The sequence below is a fragment of the Gavialis gangeticus genome, unplaced genomic scaffold (assembly GCF_001723915.1).
Source record: "Gavialis gangeticus isolate Ggan-Ray unplaced genomic scaffold, GavGan_comp1, whole genome shotgun sequence".
NCBI lineage: Eukaryota > Metazoa > Chordata > Crocodylia > Gavialidae > Gavialis > Gavialis gangeticus.
In genome coordinates, this window is record NW_017728994.1 from 52,652,532 (window position 1) to 52,672,564 (window position 20,033).

Genomic DNA, 20,033 nt, shown 5'->3' on the forward strand with positions numbered 1-20,033 from the left:
CCTGGGTGAGACGCGAAGCGGGGAGGGGAGGGGGCGGGGCCTGGCAGAATGCGGGGCGGGGCCTCGACGTCCGTTAGACGCTGACGTGCGCCTCACTAGTTTAAACCCTTCCAGCGGGGGTGGGGGGGAGTAGTCCTAATCCATAACCTCAATTTACCCTTGCTGTAGCCCGAGCCCATTGCTCCTTGTTCTGTCCTCTGCCCGCACTGAGAGCAGTCCAGCTCCATCCTCTTGGCGCTGTACTATTAATCCGAATAGGGAAGGATTCAGCTGGCTTGGAAGAAGTGGAGTTGATTGCCAACATCTTCCTCTTCAGCAGGCTATTCAATTCCCCGCTTACTTCTCCAGACTCAAGAACGACAGTAATGACAGCCTCTCCTCACACATGCAACCCCCGAGATTGGCAGTGCACCCGCTGCAAAAAGCACCACCGACAGGATGGGTGGCGAATGGATGCCGGGGCACAGGAGCTGTGCCCCTGAATTTATCGAGTCTCTGATTCATGCTCAAACATGTCCTTTATTAATAACTAATCCTTCGCATTGAAGTGCCTTTTTGAAGGATGCTAGCACGATTTAAAAACAAAAGCGAAGACTCCTGCGACCACCGTCGCCGCCACCTGAATTCAGCGCCAAATAACAGTGGAGAATCAGAAGCTGGGAAAACATACCGTCAGCCTGCGCTGCAGAAGTGATTGAGCTAGGCGTTTATCTGAATTGCCACTTCACTGATGTACCTCGCCTGAGAAATATTGCCATACATTTTCAGTGGGGAACAAGCAGTTGTGCACCTCAAGGAAGATGCAGAGAGCAACACAGTGGCCCCTCATACTCGGCGGAGACGCGGTCTTCATTCTGATTCAGAGGAGAGTGCTTCTAAGTCACCCACGCAACTTACCCTGGACACTGGTTATCTTACAAACAAACATACCTGTTAACTGGCCCTTGCATCAGAACACATTATATTCAGTGCCAAAATTAACTGTTTCATCCAAATGTAATACCTCTCGCTTTGTGTTTTTGGAAACTTCATGAAAGAAAGAAAGAAAAAAAAAGATTGATGATCACAGAACAAAAAATAACGTTTTGTAATCCTAACAAAACAAATACCAGTTTTTCCAGTTTCCAGAATAAATGCTTCTTCTGTGCCTCTGTCTCATAGTCTATCCTATGTTTTGGCACATTTCACTTTTTTGGAGGATTCGTACAAAGGTGATTCTTGCTATATCAGCCATTTAGGTTGACAATAATAAGGGTATGAAGCAGAATGCCAAACCTGGGCGTTTTCTGAAGATGATTCATTCCTTTACCGCTTTCACTATTCGGATTAGTAAGATAGTACAAAATCAACATGGTACATATTAAATGGTTTAAAAATTAATTAAACAGAAGGCCTCAAAATGTGGTTGTTGACAAGTGGATGGGCCTTCGATGGGATTTTTCAGGGTTTGGTTTTTGGCCTTACATTGCTTACCATTTTTATTGATGTATTGGAGTAACAACTTTGATGAAGTGTGCAGTTGACACAAGGATTGGGACAGTGGTGAAATATAAAGAAGATGGATTGTTTGGTAAACAGAGTCAGGGAAACAGTAGCTGTTCAGTATGGCCTTACAAGATGAGAAGGACTCTGGGATGACTGCGGTGAACTTTAGTTCCTGGTGTGATGCTTTGGAAAAAAGAGCTAACTCAGCCCATGGATGTATAAATGGGAATATCCATTTTGAGTGGAGAGGTTATATTACTTCTCTATGTGAGTTTATATTACCCCTCCTATACATTACCTCTCCTATATATCACCTCCCCTATACATTACCTCTGTACGTGAGGTTATATTACCTCTGCTATCCCTGCTGTTAGAAAACTGTCCAGTTCTGGTGTTTGCATTTCAACAAGGATGTGGAAAAATGAGATGGTTTAGAGAAGAAGCTGACTAAAGGATTAGAGAACCTGCCTTAGAGTGAAAAAATCAACCTCAGGATGTCACATCTAGTCCAACTCCCTGCTCAAAGCAGGACCAGCCCTAACTACGTCATCCCAGCCAAAGCTTTGTCTAGCTGGGTTTTAAAAACATCCAAGGGTGGAGCTTCCACCACGTGCCTGGGTGACCTGTTCCGGTGTTTTATTACCCTCCTAGTGAGAAAATTCTTCCTAATATCTAACCTCAACTTCCCTTGCTGCAACTTGAGCCCATTGCTCCTTGTTCTCTCATTTGCCACCACTGGGAAAGGTCCAGCTCCATCGTCTTTTGAACCCTGCTTCAGGTAGTTGAAGGCTGTTTTTAAGTCCCCTCTCATTCTCCTCTTCTCTAGACTAAATAAGCCCAGTTCCCTCAGTCTTTCCCCACAAGTAATGTTCCCCAACCCCCTCGCTGTTTTTGTCACCCTCCGCTGGACTGTCTCCAATTTGTCCACATCCTTTCTGTAGTGGGGGGCCTAAAACTCAACACAATATTCCAGATGTGGCCTCATCAGTGCTAAATAAAGGGGAAGAAACATTTCCCTTGATCTGCTGGCAATGCTCTTACCAGTGCAGCCCAGGATGCCGTTAGCCTTCTTGGCAACAAGGGCACACTGCCTTCTCATATTTGGCGTGTTGTCCACTGAAACCCCAGATCCTTTTCTGCAGAGCTGCTGCCCAGCCAGTCAGCCCCCAGCCTGTACTGGGATTGTTCCCTCCTAAGTGCAGGACTTTGCACTTGTCCTTGTTGAACCTCATGAGATTCCTTTTTGCCCAATCCTCCAATTTGTCCAAAGCACTCTGACTCCTAACCCTACCCTCCAGCATATCTACTCCCCCTCAGCTTGGTGTCATCTGCAGACTTGCTGAGGGTGCACTCTATGCCATCTTTCAGGTCATCGATGAAGACATTGAACAAAACCAGCCCCAGGACCGACCCCTGGGACACTCCACTTGTTACTGGCAGCCAACTAGACATTGAGCCATTGATTACTACTCTCTCAGCCCAATGCGCTGGCCAGTTTTCTGTCCACTTTACAGTCCATTCATCCAGCCCATACTTCCCTTGCTTGCCTGCGAGAATGCTGTGGGAGACTATCAAAAGCCTTGCTAAAATCAAGGTCTTCCACATCCACTGGTCTCCCCTCATCCACAGAGCCAGTCATCTCACCACAGAAGGCAATCAGGTTGGTCAGGCATGACTTGCCCCTGGTGAATCCATGCTGACTGTTCGTAATCACCTTTTTCTCCTCCAAGTGCTTAGAAATGGATTCCTTGAGGATCTGCTCCATGATTTTTCCAGAGACTGAGATGAGGCTGACTGGTCTGTCATTCCCTGGATCCTCCTTTTTCCCTTTCTTAAATACAGGCACAATGTTTGCCCTTGTCCAGTCATCCAGGACCTCTCCTGAACACCATGAGTTTTCAAAGATGATGGCCAATGGCTCTGCAATCACATCAGCCAACTCCCTTAGCACCCTCGGGTGCATCTCATCCAGCCCCATGGACTTGTACACGTCCAGCTTTTCTAAGTAGTCCCTAACCTGTTCTTTCACTATTGGCTGCTCACCTCCTTCCCAGACTGTGCTGCCCGGTGCAGTAGTCTGGGAATGGACCTTGCCTGTGATGACTAGAGCAAAAACAGCATTGGGCACTCGAGCCTTTTCTGCATCCTCTGTCTCATTCCTTCCCCATTCAGTAAGGAACCCACCCTTTCCATGTTCCTCCTCTTGCTACCAACATACTTGTAAAAACCCTTCTTGTTACACTTCATATCCCTTGCTAGTTGCTACTCCAGTTGAGCTTTGGCCTTCCTGACTTCATCCCTGCATGCCCGAGCAATGCTCTTATAGTCTTCCCTACTTATTTGTCCAAGTTTCCACTTCCTATAACCTGCCTTTTTGTGATTTAGTTTACTGAAAAGTTCCCTGCTAAGCCAAGTTGGTCTTCTGTTATACTTGCTAGCTTTCCTATGCATTGGGATGATTTGTTCGTGCACTCTCAGTAAGACTTCTTGAAAGTAGCCAGCCAGCTCTCCTGGACTTCTCGCCCCCTCAGACTGATTTCCCAGGGGATCCTACCCACCAGTTCCCTGAGTGAGTCAAAGTCTGCTTTTCTGAAGTCCAGGGTCCTTACTCTGCTGCTCTCCATCCTTCGTTTCCTCAGGACCCTGAACTCAGTCATCTTGTGGTCACTGCTGCCCTAGTTGCCATCCACGTCTACATCCCCCACCAATTCTACCCTGTTTGTGAGCAGCAGGTCAAGAAGACCATGGCCCCTAGTCGGCCGCTCCAGCACTTGCACCATGGAGTTGTCCACAATGCTCCCCAAAAACTTCCTGGATCACCTGTGCACTGCTGTATTGCCCTCCCAGCAGATGTCAGGGTGATTGAAGATCCCCATGAGGACCAGGGCCTGTGATCAGGAAACTTCTGTTAGCTGTTTGAAGCTAAAGCCTCATCCACCACTTTCTCCTGGTCTGGTGGTCTATAGCAGACCCCTACCACAACATCACCCTTGTTGCTCTGCACTCTGACCCTAACCCAGAGACTTTCAACAGGCCTATCTCCAGCTTCACACTGGAGCTCTGAGCAATCATATGGCTCTTTTACATGCATTACAGACTGTTATGAAGGGGATCAGAGTAGGTTATCATAGTGGTCCCTTCTGGCCCTAATCTCTGTGAATCAGAGGCCTGTTAGAATAGATTTTGGCCTCATTAATAGTGTTTTCTCTCCCAGTTCCTGTTTAGAGTAGGGAGACTGATCGCCAGGTGTTGTGAGCTACCATCAAGGCTAATGAACATACAATTTCATTACTCATATCATACAACATAGAAAAATTAGTCACTAGACATCTCCTAGTGAAGCTTTCCTGACATTAGCATGGCCCAAGAATCAGGGACACACTCCAACAAATTTCTGCTTTTAGTGCCAGGAGCAAATATACAGGGAGGCCCAAAGACACAGTAGAGTCACTCATAGGATGCTTAAAAACAAAGGGGTGAGGGAGAAATGCAACCAGAACAGTAGCAGAAGGAACTTAGCAGGAGATAGGCTTGAAGTGAATGTGATGTGCTCCTGAGCTGCAGGAAATACAGGTGCAGCACAACAGGTGTTCTCCTGCTTTCCAGTTTTGTGGTCTTTGTGTTAGTGGGCCTCTACGTGAAGATAATACATGGTCTTTTCTCACTGAGGGTCTCTTCCCCTTGCTGCATGATATGATGACTAAGGTGTATCCCAGGATAAAGAACTGGGTGATATTTTCCGTGGATACCTGGAGGTGATTTGAACCACGCTTGTCGTACAGCAATAAAATAAGTTTTCCCAGGAGGAGGTCCTAAAAGGGAAAAAAGCAAGAGGCACGATTTGACATTTTCATCAGTGATCTAACTGTAAATATAAAATCTCTACTGATAAGAGTTGTGGATGATATAGTGATTGCCAGTAAGGTAAATTAAGATGTCAAGGCAGTCGCACAAATATTCACTTGGCAAGCTGGATCCATTGAAACAAAGTGAATTTTAATACAGTCAGGTATATTTTGCATATAAAAGAAAGGAATGCCAGCCATGTCTTCAGCATAAGGGCTATCCACTGAAAGCATGTTGGTGACCTAAGCAAGGAAGCAGTGAGTAGGTGGTAGGGACCTAATTTTTAAGTGCGTCTGTCATGCTAGTGGGACTAACACTGGAATATTGTGTATGGTTTTGCTATCTGCATTTTTGAAGGAAGGCTGAAAAACTAGGAGGTATATAGGAAAGCCATAAAAAATATTCAGGACCTGGAGAAAATGCCTTTTATTGCAAAACTTTAAGGAGCTTAAACTAGGTTATCAAAAAGGAGGTTGAGAGCCTTGAAACACTTGATTACATTGTGTGCCTTCCTGGGGGAAAAACATGACTACTAAAAGGCTTTTTCAGAGGGCTACAAAAGTGCTCTTTAACAGAGAAAGGTATAACAAGTTTCAGTAAAGCCAGACAAATTCGTGTGTAGAAAAAGGTCAGAGATTTGTAACAGTGTGAATAATTAACTATTGGAACAAACTGCTAAGGGACATAGTGGATTGTCTATCCCTTGGTGCCTTCTGAACAAGATTGGATGCCTTTCTTGAAGTTATGCTTGGTCCGGCACATGTTATGGGTGTAATGTAATGGTCTCTGATAGATATTGCTCTACTCAAAACCTCATCCAAAATGCTCCCGACCATGCAGTTGGTCCAAACAAAGATATCCTTGCATCTCTCATATTTCCTGGACATTGTGGCCAAAACATCACTCCAGTACTTCCATAACTGAAGACATACAGCCAGAGTAGATGATCCCTTCTGATCTCAAGCTCTAGGGACCTAACAGGAATTTTAACTAATCTTATCTATAAAACTCTATTCATCTTGATTTAGAAAAATATATACAAGGTATTCAAAGCGGCTGTCTATGTTGGCCAAAAATGGCAATGCTATAGTTCACTGGAGAAAAGGACTCATGTTTATACTACCTTTCTACTTAAGTGAATCATGTATTATTATACAGCTATTCTACAGAGCACATTGCTCCAGTTACAGAAGGCAAGGGAGATATACACCTTTATAGACTAAATCCATATAGAGCACAAGCTTTCACAGGCTGAAGCTTACTTTACCTGTTGCCATGAAAAGATGTACAGAAAGCAGAGTACAAGGGAGAGAGAGAAATCAGAATACAAATACAAGCAGAAGGAGAAAAAATCATACTCAGCTGTTCTCAATAATTTGCCTTTTCTATTCTCAGTAGGTGTCAGTGAACTCAGGTGTGTCCTGGCCACAGCTGGCTTCTAGCTTTATAAGGAGGAAATAAAATAAAGCAGCTGCTTTTAGAATTGGGGTTACCTGCAATTCCTACTTGCACATCACATCTAAGGCAAGTCTCTCTGCTGTTTTGTTACTGGATTTTGGCTACATGTTAGTTTAGTACAGATCTTTGCTCACACCTTATCACAAAAATGTGTCTAATTGAAGCCTGTTTCATACTGGAGTCCCCCATCCCCCCATTACAAATGCCATAGGCACTTTCCTGAAACCCAACACAGTTAAGTTGGGTCACTTAGGTTTTTGAGCAAAATGAACTTTATTGTATGTGGCTTAAATGTTAATGTAACAAAACTAAGTTGAGCAGCAAGAAAACATATGATAAATAGTAGTGTAGTTGGGGGAGATGGCTAGAGTAAAGCTGATGGGAAATAGTGTTAGCTTTTTTCTCTAAATGCCTCTCTTGTCCATTAGATGGCAGTTCTGCTTCATAAAATGTTCTTATTGTTTGATGCCTGTGTTTCCTGCTAGTTTACAACACAACAAATCAGTCTTAGGTAGGAAGAGACTACAATTCATTCCATCTATGAGATGGATTTTTTTGTATCTGCACCTGACTGCAAATTTTATATCCATAAAACTAATGAGAAGATATATTTATACTCTTATACTTATCCTAAAAAACAGCTGAGGCTTGTCAAGTCCCTTAAAAAGTAGGTATTCCCTACCTTAGGCCCCCAAAAAGTCTTCTTTTCCCCCTCAGTGTTAATCTTGAAAGTTGGTCAGGAGTGTGTTACATAGGAAGGAACTGAAATCTCTGCTAGTGCTGAAGCAAAGGCAATTGTAGTTTGAGGTTTTAGAACTACTCTTCCATCTTGCAGACTAAAAGGGCTAAGGTGTGTGCCTACATAAGCACCTAGACACCAAAGTCACTTGGGCGCTGTGTAGGTGGGGGTATGCTTTCTAGCTGAGGTTTCACTTGGTGTAGGCTGTGCTGTTACAAAGGCGATATACTAGACGGGCTTATCTCTTTGGATTGGACCTGGAAGTAAATCACTGCAGGGAATCATGTTCCCATCTTGGAGGTTATTCAGAATTTTTTCTCTCTCTTTTACTGTAAGTGATTCTCTCCTGGGTAAAATTAAGTAGTCGTGTTTAACGTTTGTTCATTCATAATATAGGCAGCCCTGATGTAGTTGTGATGCTTTACACTGGAAAACCTCGTTGCTTAGCACTTAGCCAGATATTAGTTGTTTGGACTGATGCTTTCTATTAACTGTTTGGTCTGTCCCATGCTCAACTTTTTTGAGAATACTTCAGAAAAAAGGGTTCGGTCACTTCGTTTGTTTGATCAATGATAAAGGTTCCTAAAACTAGTTAGCTGAAAAGGCCTAATGCTGCTTTGTGTTGGAGCAGGGATTTAAAACTTGGTAAGAGGGTTGCCTTAGTGTCAAGGATGTGACTTTTACTCTCCCCATGGAAACTAATACTATAAATTTGGCCAAGTTTGCAGGTTTTAATGAATATCTCAATTTGCCCACGTTCAGTAGAGGTTTGTTAATTGGCAGCTACATTTTTTTTTTTTTTTTTTTGAAGCTTTCATCTCACTGGGCATGCTCCGGTTCAGGAATGCAGGGTGCTGTGGCTGGATTTTCTGAGAATATCTATTCCTAGAAGCCAGGGGCCACTATAATATTCATGCAAAGAAACTGATAGCTGAGAGAGACTTTCTGGGCTCTGGGTGCTCCTTCTGCTTTTGTCCAGGCAGTGGATAGGGAAGGAACTGCTTGATTGAGAGGGGTATGAAGAGCAGATAAGGTGGGGTTAGAAACAGGGTTGGGGCAAGTTGTAAGGGACAAGAAGGACTTGAATTTGGGAAGGACATGCAGAGGGTTTGTGCCCTGGAGAGCATAATCTTCTCCAGAACCCCAGATTCCCATGTCTTGCCCTTCTCCTGCTCTTAGCAAGTGTCTGTGAAACTCAATGGCAAGGTGCATCATCCTCTATGTCTAGCGTTGGTCTATGGAGAGGACAACACCCTGCTGTTGCCACCACTTACTACATTAGGTCAAGTGGCAGAAATCTGCTCTGGAGCTAAAAGTTCAAACCCAGCTCATGATCCATATGGAGGGCTGTGATTCACATGAGATAATTTGTCTTTCACTGGCTTTGTTTTAGCGCAGGAATCGCACTTGTGAAGCCTACTATGAAAGCATTTTCTTAAGGCTTCAAACAGAACGTTAGGAACAGAAAGCATCATACTCCTGTATAAATGCATGGGGCACCCACACCTTGAATCCTGTGCATGGTTCTGGTTCCCCCACCTTAACAGGATGCAAAAAGGTACAGGGAATGGCAACCAGGATGGTCAGTGACATGGAGAAGCTTCTGCATGAGGAGAGATTAGGATTTTTCATCTTAGAAAAGAGACAACTTGGGGCGGGGTGGGGGAGAGGTAGAATATGATGGAGGTCTAAAAATAATAAGTGGCCTGGAAACTATGCAAGTTTAAAACAAACGAAAGGAAGCTCTTCTGTCCACAGCATTCAATTAATTTATGGACCAAGTTACCACAATATTTTATGGTGATTTAACCAGGTTCAAAGGGGACCGGACAAATTCATCAAGGATAAGTCCATGGTTAGGGGTTGCAACCTTCACTTTAGAACTTCCTAGGTCTCTCAGTGCTGGATGCTGTAGGGGAAGAGAGACTAGGGATGGATTAGTTTGGATGCGTCTTACTTAAATATTCTTCCCTTAACATCTCTGTCACTATGATGTACAAGCTACTGGGCTAGACAGACCTGGGTCTGACCAGTGGTTTTTCATACATTTGTAAGTCAAACACTTAATTAGGGAGTGATTGTTTGTGCTGTCTTAAGTTGGTCTCTTCGTTCACAGGAAAGACTCTTTAACTACATGATCTCATTCTGTTTCTCCCCACAGGGTCCTAGTGGCATTCATCATGGAGGATGGACAGGACTCAGTTCATACAATAAAGAAGGCTGTGGCATCATTTGTTGCAGAATTCAGAAGGTACGTGATAAATGAGATGGAGGATTGGAAAGACAGAAAGGGAAGCCCTGAAAGAAAGCAGCTGAGTGCCAACATGAACAAGTTCTGTGCATTGCTAAATGAGTCCCACAAATCATATTTTTCCCAGGGCTTGTTGTGCGCTCCTCGTTTTCTGAATGCTTGACTTGGGACCCTGTGTTCTGGCTGCAGAAATGTTGCATGCTCACAGCTGCATTCAAAAGGCAAGAAGCATATACATTTCTATATAATGTTGAATACTCTGGGGAAAAAATCAGGTCCTGAGTGTTTCAATTTGGGCACTCAAAATCTGTGGGAACTCTGTGCCTCAGTTCCCTGTTTGTAAAATGAGTATGTTAATAAAACCTCCCCCTCGCAGAGTAAATGATGAGAGTGAATGATTGTTTATACAGCAGTGAGATGTTACAGTGATGAACCCCCTGTGATGAAAAGTTCAGGAGGAAAATAATCAATCTGCCTTTAAAGAAGGGGTGGAATAGTGACATAAAAAAAGACAGGAGACTTTGGTTGAACAATGAGGTTACAACAGAATGTAGAATACCTGTTCATTCAGTGAACACCTGTACATCTGGCATTTGAATAAGATATGAGTCCTATGGAAAACAATGGCAAGTGAACATGGAATGAAAGACTATCAACATGCATCTGCCTGAGGGAGCCGAGTTAAAACGTGTACAGACAGTGATCCTGGCACTTTCTAATTTTTGAGTGCTTGTATTTGCATCTTCAATATTCTTTTAGCATATGGTTTGTGCCTAATATAAAATTGGGTTTGTAAGCTGTCTTGCTGAATCATGCTGACATCAGAGCCGGAAATCATGAATATCTGACACTGGAAAAATATCCAAGGGCTAATTCAGTGTGCTCTGTCTTTCTACTTTCATCTCGTATAAAGAGAAACTGCATAAGAGAATTAATTATTTTAATGCTGTACTATGAATATTGTGATGCTTGTTAGCTAGGTAACCTCAGTTAAAATTTGCAACTTTTAAGAGTTTGCTTAATTATACCGTACAACAGCAAAATATGTATTTATCATCACTACTTCCTTTACAGAACTATATAAATGAGCATAGTTTACATACCTAATACCTACAACATGAATGCACTCGTCTGAGAGCTTTCCCACCTCTTATTTCACTGACAGCCGTTGAGATAAATTCTTCTGAAATGTCAGAATCCCTAGAATACATGTGAACCGATGAGGTATGGCACCCGCTCGTCCTGTTACATGAATAAACCTGCTAAATCATCCCCCTGCACCATGTTAGTCATTGTTACTTATGCAGTTGGACTGTTTTCATGCAGTTTCACATCCTGTTGCTAGTAATCGGAGTGCTATGTCTCATTTCTTATACCTGATGCACTCTGAAGGAAAGCAGGCCATAGATGGGACGTTGAGGTTTCCTGTGAAATTGAAACCAAGATTTCCTATACAAGAATAAGTTATGTAAATACCTTTGCAGATGTCTCCAGATGAACCTGGCTTTGTGACTTTTGCAGATATTTAGGTGTCAATATTCAGAGGCTAATATTAATAGGGATTCATACTCCAAGGGAAGCTAGGAAATGTGGCAGACAAAATATAGTGACTAGACTAGGCAACTAGGATCTCTTCATATTACAGATCGGATGGAAGGAAAATTGCACACAGCTGTAGGAAAGATGTTTATATTCTTTTAAATGTTAAAAGAACAATTAGAGAATGTTAAAGCTCTCGCAGGAGGTACTTCAGTATCCACTTGTTAAGATAGGAGGGAAAGAGGAGTTGTTGTATGTCTACTGCTCTCGAGATGTGGGAATAACTGGATGCTTAACAAGGTGATTGTTGCTCATGCCCCTATGAGACTAGCCCTTTTGGACTTTGGAGTAAACTTTACTCACTGTGTTTTAGTTGGGAACCTATGAGTCCCTCCACCTGGTTTCAGAGACGTTTGTGATGATCTCTTCTTCATGACGTATGTGGGTATTTTGCTTACAGTCCATTTCCTCTGTTGTGGGGCTTGTTGGTAGGCTGAACTGCTCCCTTTACCAGGGCAGTTGTTCTGAAATTTATGATGGCAAAATGTCAACCTCATCCTCTGCATTTTTGTAAGCAGGTCCTAGTGCTTCATTTGATCCACCTGATCTTCAAGCTTTGGAGCTAGATTCAAACTTCTTCAAAGCTTATGGGCTGTTGTAGGATCCAGGGTTTTGTTTGGACCATTGTTCAGTTTAGTAATATGGTCAGAATTAGACTCAGATATCTGGTAAATTTGTAGATGTTTGGGTGTGTCTGAGTTTTCCTCTCCGCTCATCTCTGCTACTCATGTCCTGTGCTAAGATAATGTGAGAGAAGGCTGACTGTTAATCAGATGACCTTTGCAGTGGGTTGTGTTAAAGCTAATTATATTCTGTTGATTTTTTTCCCCTCCAAACAAGAAATGGCTCCACTGACAAGAGGGAACAGAATTATTGAGTTTTATGGTAAGCAAAATGCTGCCCCAGTCCTCTGTACACATCGGCTAGTGGTACCCTCTGCCTCTCAGCTGTTTCTACACATATGACCTTCATCTTTGTTAGCATCCAAGCCTCCTATATAAAGGAGTTAAAGCTCCACTTGCTAGGGATTTCAAGTCACCACTGTGCTTTTTTGCGGGCATACCCATATTGTACATATTTCTCAGATACAGACTGTTTTTGTACAGATTTTTAGTTGTGCACCAGTAAAACAGCACATCTCCCAGGGAGAAGCCTGGGCAGCAGTGCATCTATTGAGTGCCTATCTTGTTACGGTAGGTAGCATTATTTGATGGGGGGTTTTTTAATTATGTAATGTGCTCAGATCAGTTTGTGAGGGGGACATAATGAATTGCTGCATACAAAATGATGGACCAGACAATTACCAACCCATGAGGTGTGCTGCATCTGAGGCTTATCTTCCAGACATTGCTCCTTTCAGTACTGGGATTTGGGACTTGCTTGTTGGGCAAATCACTGTCAGGATCCAAACTGCTTCAGAGTTTGGAGCCATTGAGAGTGAGGGATTTGTTTAGAGCCAATCATGCAGATATCTCACTTGTCTAACAAATGTTGATCCCCATAAAACTACTTTTATTCTGAAATGTAGCATAGCTGGTGTGTAAAATAGCCCACTGTTGCCTGGGGTATTAATTTTATTTAGCTAGATATGACTAATAAGGGAATTGTTGTTTCCTTCAGTGTACGTGGATACCCAATTTGTTCTGCTAAGGGGAACAAAGCTAGAGGACGATGTGTTATCCAGGTAACAACCAAATCCCTGGAGTGAGTCATGAAGCCAATATGTTGAGCTTTACAAGGAGATAAAAATGGCAGCAAAAGTCAAACTTCAGCTCTCAGCTGGAGAGATTTCTAGGAAACGATGCCTGGTGTTGGATTTCCGCCCCCTCTCCAAGTTGAGAGAGCATCTCGAATGAGGGATTTGTGGGGGGCCATTTTAGTATGAAAACGTAGGGAAAATGAGAAAGTTGCTGCCTTATAAATCAGAAGGGATGTGGAGCTGAAGAAATGCCTGTTTGCATATCCGCCCAGCTGAGTTTTCTTAGGATTGCTTTATTATTGGTCTAGACACCCTGCAAATCTCACTGCTGCTTTAGACAGTGTGACCCAAATATAGTCAGCATTATAGGAGTAGGGAGGGGAAACACATGAGCACAAGGGAAGGAAAAGATGCTGAATTATGAAACATCAATTAGCAGTCCCTGGTACTAGTGACAGTATCTCATTTGACCTTCTGGAGAATGGGTGTCTCCTCTGGAGCCAGAGAACACAGGTCCAGCTGTGATGATATCCAGCTGCCCTCCTAAATGAAACCTAATCTTTGCTTGCACTATCTTTTTAAAAAGTAAATAAGACTACAGGGTGATAACTCTATTTTTTTTTGTTGTTGTTTCCATCCTCTGTCCTGAGTTCTTCACTCTGTTCCACCCCTGCTGACAACTACCTTACAAACAGATGGTGTCTCTTCTCAGATCACCCAGAGAGAGAGCCATTGTCATGAAATCCTGGTTTAAAGTGACTGAAATATCATCAGATCAACTGCTTTCTATAATGATTTTTGACATCTTGGAGTGAAATCCTTCAAGAGTTCAGGTGCATTCATTGTAAAATAATTGAACTGAGAACCACTTTGAATGGGTTGAGAGTTGTGTGCTGTCTGCAACAAGGGCATCTGGCTGTCAGTTATGACTGTCATATGCTGTACAAACATGGGTGATTTTCATAAATAACTCCAGAAGAGAGAGAGAGAGATCTAGTAACAACTTCATAGGAAGTTAATTGCCATTTACACAGTAATGAAGTATTCTCTGAAGGTATTGGTGGTGTGCTTGATGAGATCAGATGCAAGCCTCCTAAAATAATTCACCAGTCCTACCTCAAAGTAATGGCTGGAAGTGAAGGAAAAACTTTGTTTTGTAATTGCATATTAATATCCTTTTTTGCCATTGAAAGAGGCATAAAGGAGAAAATATAAATTAATTAAAAAGAAGAGAATTAGGCATAATTTGCATAGGAATGAAATGGGATGCATGGCAGGAAGAAATGAATTGTATTTGCCCAAGTTCATGTTGCAAAAATATACCGAGCTTGATAAACTCTTTGTGCTCATCACACAAGAAACAGAAATGCCTGTTTGAGTTCTCTCTGCCCCTGTGTCTGAACCTCTGTAACTACACAATGTTTTTCACCCTGCTGCAGGCCACGAGTGAAAATTCACTGCACAAGTGTAGAGCAGCCAAGTCAAAAAGGCTCGACTAGATTTCTGTATTTCTGAAGCAATTTCTGTAACTAAGGGTTTCTGCCTATTTAAAAGGCTCTTTCAGTGGTAACCTGCTTTCCGGGTATAGTTTTGCATTCATTTCTATTGCATACTTCCCTTTCTCTGTGTAATTTGCCATTCAACAAGGCTTTGATCTGAGAGGAGGAAAGAACGATAGGTGGGTGGGTCAGGAACACCCACTGGGCGTGTCCACACATGCAAGCATGTGTGCTTGCAGCAGCTCAAATAGAAGCAGTGCAAATTTGAGCCGGGGTTTTTTGCCTCAGCGCACATACTCGGACATGCACTTTGTCGTGGAGCAAATTGTGCCACTCGGGGCAAAATAACCCTGCCTGGCTCCTCCCAGATCTGCAGCCAGGGGGAGCTAGAGCCTGGGGCCAGCACCTGTGCTGTCCCCAGCAGTATAAAAAAGCTGCCCTGTCCTGGCCCCATCCATACAAAAAGCTGCCCTGGCTAGTAGCTCAGGGCTACTTGCTTTCCGGAGCTTCTGGGACCCAGCCACTTGGTACCTGGGGCACTACCCCTTGTGTTGGCTGGACTGCTGCAGCACCTTCCCAAATCCATTTTTAAAAATACCCCAAAATCCATGTTCTTCCACAGTTAAAACAAAAAGCCACTCTACACATGTGCACACACCTGTCTAGAAAGACAGAGAGACAGCGATCAGTTGGGTAATGCTTTATTGGTATATTTACAATGTTAAAGCAATTTGGAAGCCTACCAATGTCTCTATCATCATGAAAAAATAAATTCTAAATACCTATATGTGTTGATGTGTGCTTTTTTGTTTTCTTCACACATGATGGGTGTGTGATGGGGGGATGTGGTGTTTGCAGAAAGCAGGTGGGAAGGGGTGTGGGAGAAAGTGGGTGGGTGAGTGTGTAGGGATGTGGGTTGGTCTGTGGCTGGTGTGGGGCAATTTCTCGGGGGACTGGATGCCAGGGACCTTGTGGGGGGGCTGCTCAGGAGGGGTGGGGTCCCCTAGCCCACACAGGGTGTAACCCCCCCCACAGCACATGGAATGTTCCCCCTCCCCCACAGGGTCCCAGCTCACCCCTGGAGGGCCACAGCCCCTATCCTGCACAGGGCACCTGCCCAGGGTCCCAGGCACCCTGGAATGCCCCCCCCACACACATCCATGGTCCCAGCTCCACCCTGGAGGGCCCCAGCCTCCCCAGCCCAGGGCCCATAACTGACCTTTCACAGTAGTAGTGGGGGGACCGTGCACCGAGCCCAGCCAGGTCCTGCCGGCCCTGGGGCTGCTCATGCTGCCCAGCCTGGCCCGGCATGTGGGGACCTCATGGAGTCAAGCCAGGTCCTGCCAGTCCTGGGGCCAGGAGGCACGAGCAGCCCCAGGGCCAGCAGGACCCAGCTCGGTTCCACTTGGTCCCTGCATGCCAGGCTGGGTCCTGCTGCTATAGGAAGGGCCTGCCTGGGTGGTAGGATCTTGCTGGGCCCAGCACGCGGTGGCCACGTGCTGCGCCGGATCCTGTCACCATAGGTCGGGCCTGGCCCAGCTGGATGGCAGATGGGCCCCAGGGCCGGCTCCCACCTCTGCCCCACTGTGCCTGCGGTGGGGTGAGGACCTGGGCCAGCCCCATGTGGCTCTCTAGTCTGGCTTTGCACCGGAGTGGGTCACATAGCTCTGGGAGGCGCGGCTCCTGTGCACACCTCCTGGAGCCATGCAACCCACTCCGATGCAAAGCCAGACTAGTGAGCTGCACCGATCTGGGCCAGGTCCTCACCCCCTGCAGCCCCAGGGACATCCCCCTGCACCCCCTCACCCACCCACACCCATGAACTCCCCCTCCACTTACCTTGGACAGCGCCGGGGCAGCAGGAGCACCAAAGAAATGCTCTGGCAGAAACCAAAGCATCTCTTTTGCAGGACGGACTCCCTGCTGGCTCCGGGCACGGTCTGGGACCGTGCCTTGCTCCGCTGTATTGTGGAGTGGTATTTTTAGACCCCTGGATATCCAAGGGTCTAATTTTCTCCCCGCACTGCAAACTTGCAGCATGGGGAACATTTTTTTGTTTTCACACATGCCTGTTGCCCCACCTCAAAGGGGTTTGAGGTGGGGCAAGAGACACGTGCGTGCTCACCTGGACGTGCCCACTAAGTGCTCTGGAGAGAGGCTAACCTTGGTGGGAAAACAAGATCAGAATCCATGGGTAAGGTTTCAGTTTGGCCCTTTTCTAATAAAGTAGAAGAAACCTTTTGAGGGTCTTTTACAGGCATGCTACCTTGTGTATGCATCTACACATCCAGGTTTTGTCCAAACTTGTAAGCAGAAATATCTTGAGAGGCGCTCTTTGTTTGGATGGCCTATGGCACAAGAACAGCATGTACTAAAATAACCATACAAGAGAGCCTTATTTTTACAAGAGAGAAGTCTGTGTTCTAGATCAAAGGATTTAAAGCCCCAAATCCAAACTTTGACAGGCTTTTTTGATGTGGGAAAGCTTGGCGAGAATACAGGAGTGGGGCTCAAAGTGATGTTCAGTCCTTGGCTCTGTTAGTGATTTTCTATGGGACCTTGGACAGGTCACTTGCTGTTTCTGTGGCTGTTTCACCACCTGTAAAATGGGAATGATTGTAACCTCCAATGGGTGTAAGACTTAATTCATGAATGTTCTTAGTATGTTTTGAACTTCTTGTGTCTCCTAAACTATGAAGGAACTAGAGCTGTGCAGAACTGGGTCTGATTCACAGTGAATATTTCTTTTGGTTTTAAATTCTCTTGTGATGGGCTCAGGGTCCACCCCCGCCCTGAGGTTATTTGGGATTCAACTGTGCCAGTGTAGTTAACCCAGATGAGTACCTTCAGGGGATTTGGGGAGTGCGGAGGGGCTGTAACATTCTTGATTTAATCCAAATCTGGTATCTGTAATCAGGTTTTTTTTCATTCAGTCAGGCCACATTTGTACACCGGAAATAAAATGCTGCCTCGTGGCTTTGAGGTTGGCTTCAGAGCGGGCTTAATATTTTTCTTAGTATTTTTTTTGTCCAAAAAAGCACTTTTAAACCACAACAAAAAATGAAGCTCAAATTACATGGCTTAACTGAAAACCTGTGGTTAGTAACATTTAACAGAAATGGTTCTGAGAATTCTTTTACATTTCAGATTTTCACTGGGGAAAAAACAAAAAATGTTGTTGAAAGAAACATTTTTTGGGGAGACAGCAAAAGGCCAAAACTTTCAGTAGAAAATAAGCATTTTCCACCCATTTCTGTTGTTCAGAAAAGTGGCGCTCTTTTATTACGGTGTTCTGTATAATGTCTGTCTATCTGTCTGTCTATCTGTCTGTCTATCTGTCTGTCTATCTGTCGTTCTCTTTCAGAACATATGTTAATATTCTGCTTTGGAGAAAAATCTTGACAGCTCTAAGCAGTTCCCAAACTAGGGGTTGCAACCCCAAGTGTTGTGACAATTCAAAGTGGGATCCAAGAGCATCCAATTCCACAGGCCCTGCAGTAACCCCACATACCTCTTACCCCACCAGGCATGTCTATACATTCATTAATGCGCTTTAGGTAATGCACATTAAATCTAATAACTCCGGGCCTTTATACACATGCTCTGGGAGTCGGGGTGGGGCACTTTAATTAGAGTGACTCAAACAAGCTTTAGATAAAGTGCTCCTGCTGCCATTTTTAAGCACAGAAACACTAATACACGAGACACTGGAGGCTGCTGGAGCGCAGATATTACCATGCTCCAGTAGACTCGATTAATCAAGCCTCTTCCAATGCACTGCAATTACAGCACATCAGAGCAGCCTTGCTGTTCGTGCATATGCACCCTGTATTGTGAGGAACTAGAAAAATATGCATTTTTGTGATGCTCTAAGAGCAATAAAATAGGCTAATGTGCATTAAACCAGGGTAGCTTATATCTGAATGAAGCAGGGGTAAAGAACACCTGTCTAGCTCTCACTTATTGCGGGGTATGTGTGGGTACAGGAAAAGTTATCACAGAGCAGCTGAGGTGTGATAACCATTGCCTCCTGTTATTTCCAGGCACATGAAGAGAGGTAAGCATGTGTGCTGGATCTCATGACTCCATAGCTGCAAGTGGGATCCTGAGTGGTAGAAAGTTTGAGGTTTGCTGTGTTAGGCCACTGTTTTGTGGAGATCGTTGGACAATTCTGTCTCAGTATTGTTTTGTGTTACCCCAGTTGTCCAATGCTATTAATGTATCCTTTCTCCGTAGACATAAACCTTGACTTTAATCTCTTTAAAAAAGGGTCATCTTAAATTGGAGACATTATAGTTTAGGATGAAGAGACCTGATGCCAGTGAAACTAGTCATTCCAGCTATTAGAAATACCAGGTTCCCTGTTCATTGACAGAAGTTAAGTGCTCTGTATGAGCTCGTGGTGACAGGCACCAGTGGTGTCGAAAGGCTGAATTTCCTCTGTATCCAAAGCAGTGATCAGCCTTTCACATGTTCTGTATTTCTCCCCCATCCCCCATCTCTTTCATAGAAATGGTCAATGTGTGGAGACAGTCACATGGTGCAAAATCCGTTGCTGTGGAGATTATAGTAATTGCTTATAGATTTTTTTTTCAGTGGTGCTCTTCGCTGTAGTTGGAGGTGCTGAACAGGATTTATATATTAGGTGGAGAATGAACAACAGGAACTGATTACTTGGTCACCTGGGAAAATAAATTACTTGGAGGGGTATTAGCTGAGCTGTGCACAACCTTTCACCTTTTAGACCTCAGAATGGCTCTAGCTCAGGTGCACTTTAAGTAAAAGTTTACCCTGAGGGCTTTTCAATGGTCCTCATGAAACAAATAGGTGGGTTTCAGTACCCTTAGCAGCCAGAAGCCTGTATCACAAGCACCCTGTCAGTGATAAGAGACAGCATTATTGGCAGTGTCAGTCTGAGGACAAAAGAATTGGCAGGCAGACTGGATTACTCGGACAAAGGATGTTTCTGTGTAATATGCTGGCATAGTGCATCTGAACCCCCTGTAGTGCCTGGCCCCAGTTAGTTAACAGCCTTCTACTAAAGCAGAATTATTGGAATTTAGCTGAAATGAAATGGGCTTGTTCTTTTGTTCCTGCTGATCTCACGTTTGCCTTCCATTGCCAACCATAAGTCTACGTTTTACTGGCAAATTTAAAATATAGGTGCAAGCATGCAGATAAGGAACTCAAAATGCCTTAATTTTAAGTTCAAACTAACCAGCTTTAATTCAACATGCATCAGACCCAGTATTGTCTACTGTACAAAAACACTGCAGGCGTTACTAGTTTCCACGTAGATGAGATTTCAGTTAAATGTAGTGTTTTAAAGACTTGGCCATTTCAGTATCACTTAAGTATAGCCTGAGCTTGATATGTGCACATGCACGCATGCACATGTGTGCACATACACACGCGCGCGTGTATTAGCCCCCCAACCCATGCGCGCGCGCGCGCGCG